General features: G+C 37.4%; 1 non-coding gene across 1 annotated transcript; it reads right to left on the bottom strand.

The window, feature by feature from the left end:
- Positions 1–1,921: 1,921 nt before the first annotated feature.
- LOC137765574 (U6 spliceosomal RNA) lies at positions 1,922–2,028 on the bottom strand. Its single transcript, XR_011074220.1, has one exon. It is a non-coding gene; the product is annotated as a U6 spliceosomal RNA (small nuclear RNA).
- Positions 2,029–4,983: the final 2,955 nt, after the last annotated feature.

Raw genomic sequence — 4,983 nt, 5'->3', positions numbered from 1 at the left:
ACAGAAATGAGGAATGTGGTTGTGACAAAAAGGATGCAGACGACTCAGAAGAAGTGACACCAGCAATAAAATTTCACATTAAAGAAACTTTCAGAGATATTTCATGACATTGGGAAAGCAATGGATAAAATGCTGGGAACTGATTTCAGAAAGGAACATGATAATTCACCAAGGCTCATAAAAGATGCTCGTCCATATTACAAGTTATATAACAAGAAGGTGGCAGGCCCTGTTCAACCTACTCTTGATATGTTTATTATGAAAAAAAATCCTTTTTTTCTCAGTGTTCCTAATATTTTAAATCAGTGGGTACCAAATAAATTAGTTTTACCACTTTTAAAATTTTTGCATACATTTATAACTGATAGCAAGAATTTTTATTGTTTGGACAAAAAATCCTAAAGGTCACACATCTCATAGCGTTGTGGTCAGAAAAGATGCTTGATATGATTTCAATTTTCTTAAATTTACTGAGGCTTGATTTATGGCCCAAGATATGATCTATCCTGGAGAATATTCCACATGCACTTGAGAAGAAAGTGTATTCTGCTGCTTTCAATGGAACATTCTATAAATATCAATTAAGTCCATCTGGTCTAATGTGTCATTTAAGGCCTCTGTTTCTTTATTGATTTTCTGTCTGGATGATCTGTCCATTGGTGTAAGTGGGGTGTTAGAGTCCCCCACTATTATTATGTTACTGTTGATTTCGCCTTTTATGGTTGTTAGCATTTGCCTTACATATTGAGGTGCTCCTATGTTGGGTGCATAGATATTTACAGTTGTTGTATCTTCTTCTTGGATTGATCCCTTGATCATTATGTAGTGTCCTTCCTTGTCTCTTGTAACAGTCTTTATTTCAAAGTCTATTTTGTCTGATATGAGTATTGCTACTCCAGCTTTCTTTTGATTTCCATTTGCATGGAATACCTTTTTCCATCCCATCATTTCCAGTCTGTATGTGTCCCTAGATCTGAAGTGGGTCTCTTGTAGACAGCATATATACAGGTCTTGTTTTTGTATCCATTCAGCCAGTCTGTGTCTTTTGATTGAAGCATTTAATCCATTTTCATTTAAGGTAATTATCAATATGTACGTTTGTATTGCCATTTTCTTAATTGTTTTGGATTTGTTTTTGTAGGTCTTTTTTCATCCCTTCCTCTCTTGATCTCTTGTGATTTGATGGCTATCTTTAGTGTTGTTTCTGGATTGCCTTTTCTTTTTTGTGTGTGTTTCTATCATAGTTTTTTGGTTTGCAGTTCCCATGAGGTTTTGATATAGCAGTCTATATACATACCAGGTTGTTTTAAGTTGCTGGTCTTTTAATTTCAATCGCATCTCCCATTTCCTGCATTTGTATTCTCCTCTTCTCACAGTTGCTGGTTTTGATATCATATTTGTGTGTGGATGCTTTCCTACTTTTACTGTATATTTGCCTTTATTGGTGAGCTTTCCCATTTGTGATTTCCTTGTTTCTAGTTGTGGCCTCTTTTTTTTTTTTTTTTTTTTTTTTTTCTGCCTAGAGAAGTTCCTTTATCATTTGTTGTAAAGCTGGTTTGGTGGTGCTGAATTCTCTTAGCTTTGCTTCTGTAAAGCTTTTGATTTCTCTGTCGAATCTGAATGAGAGCCTTGCTGGGTAGAGTATTCTTGGTTGTAGGATTTTCCCTTTCATCACTTTAAATAGATCATGCCACTCCCTTCTGGCTTGCAGAGTTTCTGCTGAAAAGTCAGCTGATAACCTTATGGGAGTTCCCTTGTATATTATTTGTTGCTTTTCCCTTGTTGCTTTTAATATTTTTTCTTTGTATTTAATATTTGTCAGTTTGATTAATATGTGTCTTGGCGTGTTCCTCCTTGGGTTTATCCTGTATGGGACTCTCAGCGCTTCCTGGACTGGAGTGAGTGTGTGCTTTCTCATGCTAAATATGTGGAATGCTTCATGAATTTGCATATCATCCTTGCACAGGGCTGATGCTAATCTTCTCTGTATCATTCCAATTTTAGTATATGTGCTGCCAAAGCGAGCACTAAAGGTCACATAATAATCATAATTTCCCCCCATTGATTATTGTTATCATTTGTGTAGTTTTGGCTTACAAAGTCACTTTTATGGTTCTGCACTGTCTTGCAAAGCAAGGACTGCCTATATTATCATTTCAACATACAATCAATGTAAAATTTTGGGATATATTACATTCTTGTTTTCATACTAAGTCTTCAAACTACCATGATGTGTACTTTACACTTACAGAACTGCTCAATTTAGATCTGCCGCATTCCAAGTGCTCAGTAGCCACATAGACTAGTGACTACAGCATTTGGCAGCACAAATCTGGAGTGTCCTTTCTTTTTAAACCGGAATTGAACAGTGTTGGCATTGGTGGGAATATGAGTAACTGACTGGAAACTTTCTGTCCAAACAAATCAAGGCTTGAGGTGGGGAACAATGCAGAATACACTTTCTCCCTCAGAGGTAGCAAAGATACTGTTGTTACTTCAGCTCCCTCTGGAGAAAATAAGCCTTGAATTATTCTCAGAAACTCACTGGAATCAGCCTTGTTGGAACAGTAAGGGTAAAGGAGAAAGAATGAGTCTTCTAGGGAAAATACTGGCTCCTTCATGCCCCATTTGAGCTGAAATAGCTTGGCTCATATTAGCTCTGGGGTGATTTGTAAGAGCTTTTGGGTTAACACATTATCTCTGAAAGATCACCTAGAGTCTGAGGGCCTCTGAACAGTGGGCAATCTGCTTGGAGTTTTGAAAATACTTTTGCAAGTTAGTGGAGTCAGCAAACTGTTTATTTGATTTCTTCCTCAGCCTCACATTCTGGGAATTCCCAGGGGCCTAATAGGAATAGCAGCAACACCTGCTTGGTTGTCAGTTTGCAGGCATCTTTCTTCCTAACACTCGGCAAATGACTACCCTGCCTATTGTCCTAATATTGCTAGATTTTTCTTGGGTGAACAAGATTATAGCATTGATTCCTCTTTCTTATCCCAGCTCTCCCTGAAAGTTGGCCCATAAATATTTGTAAACAGTTAACACCTGAAGTTAGATGAGGGGTGTGTGTGGGTGTATGTGGGTGTGTGCACGTGCACACCTTCAGGCTACTACACTTTCTAACAAATGACTCATTCATTAGGAAAAGAATATAGCAAAGCAGTTAGAAGCACAATCTTTGAAGACAGACCAAAGTGAGCTCACCTTTCAATGCTATCACTTCCTAGCTATGTAATCTTAATATATCTTACTTAATATTTTTGTGCCTCAGCTTCCTCATCTATAAAATGGGAATAATAGTACCACCAACTTCATACAGTTGATATAGGAACTAAATGAGATCAGGCATGGAAAGTGTTAGTCAATGGCTGCCACACTCTAAATGCTAAAATAATAACCAACCTTCATTGTTGGTGTTATTATTACATCATTATTTTACTGTTACTGTTATTATCACTCTTAGAACTTTTGCTTTAAAGGAACAAAACAAAACAAAAACACATTAAAAAAGAGAAAAAGAATCCAACTTCACAAGTTGCATTATGAAGTAAAGATTTCCTTGGGCAAAGGGCATCTTGGCAAAAGACCGTATACCCCAACAGTCTGCAAAACTTCTCAAAAATCCTCTTCACCATCGTATCTTCTGATATTCCCTCCTTCAGGGCAAATTCCTCTGCCTCTCCTCAAAGCTCCAGCTTGTACCTGCATCTTCTTCACTCCTCTACTTCCCTCATTTTGACTGCAGCCTCTCACCTCTTTTTATGTTTATTTCACTTACTCTTTGGCTCACTGATGCATTCATATGGTACAAAATTGTAAAGACAGAGAAAGGTAGCAATAATATATCTTTCTCCCATCTCTATTCCCTACAATCCCGATCCCCAGAAGCAACCACCATAACCAAGGGTATTCTATTCATAGGCAGCAAATACACTTGGAGATTGGACGCTGCTAGTACCTCAGAAGTTACCTCATCCTCTGTAGCAGCAACACTCTTTTCATCGGATGGATCAACCATAATTTATCTAATTCCCTATAGAAAGACACTTAAATTGTTTCAATATTTTATTATCATAAATAATGCTGCAATAACTAATTACATATATAATTTTACCCATCTATAAGATAAGTTCCTAGAAATTTAATCACTGGATCCAAGGGTAGGTACATTTTAAATCTACATTTTTGTAGATTTGGCCAAATTACCCTCCATGAAGGTTTTGCTAATTTATACTCTTGTTAGTAACGTAAGAGAGTGTCAGTTTCCCCACACCCTCAGCCCACATAAGTTGTTTTAAATTGTATGACCTTTCCCATGCTTTTTCTTAGGCAGAATAATCTTAGCTTGTTCAGTACTACATCTCCAGCCATTTATCCTTATGGAAAAATGTTTTTATCTCTTCTACGTTTTCCCCCAGTGGAATCTTTGCAATCCACCTATGGCATCCAGACTGTCTTCTATCTATAACCTTGAACCCCCAACCCTTCTTTTTCTCCTCTGTGCTTTTGAGGATCTCCTCCACATTACGCCCTGGGACCTATATTATCTGGGTCTCTCTGCTTAGTGCTGGGAAACCTCTAATTGTCCTGGGAGCAAATGGCTTGGATCAGGGTGGGACTCCCACCCCCCCATTCAGAGTCTGAAGCACCTGTCAAGGGAGGTAGACATCCTTCACCAAACCATTGCCTTGGCGATTTAGCCAGATACTTAGTCATGACTTAATCATGGCATATGTCTACATGGGAATACCATACATCCCTGAAAAATGAATGAACAATGGCATCAACACAGATGGGTCTCAGAGACATATGCCAAGCATAAAAGCAAGTCACAGAAAATACATGCAGCATAATACCATGTCTATTAAGTTCTAAAGTGAGCATACCAAATGATGTCATATTTATTAATATATACATGCATGGTAAAACTATACAAATTATAAGAATAAATAAATACAAATTATAAATAGAAATTCAGGATCA

Source organism: Eschrichtius robustus, chromosome 5 (genome assembly GCF_028021215.1).
Source record: "Eschrichtius robustus isolate mEscRob2 chromosome 5, mEscRob2.pri, whole genome shotgun sequence".
Taxonomy (NCBI): Eukaryota; Metazoa; Chordata; class Mammalia; order Artiodactyla; family Eschrichtiidae; genus Eschrichtius; species Eschrichtius robustus.
The sequence above is the reverse complement of the archived record's forward strand: the minus strand, read 5'-3'. Positions and strand labels throughout refer to the sequence as shown.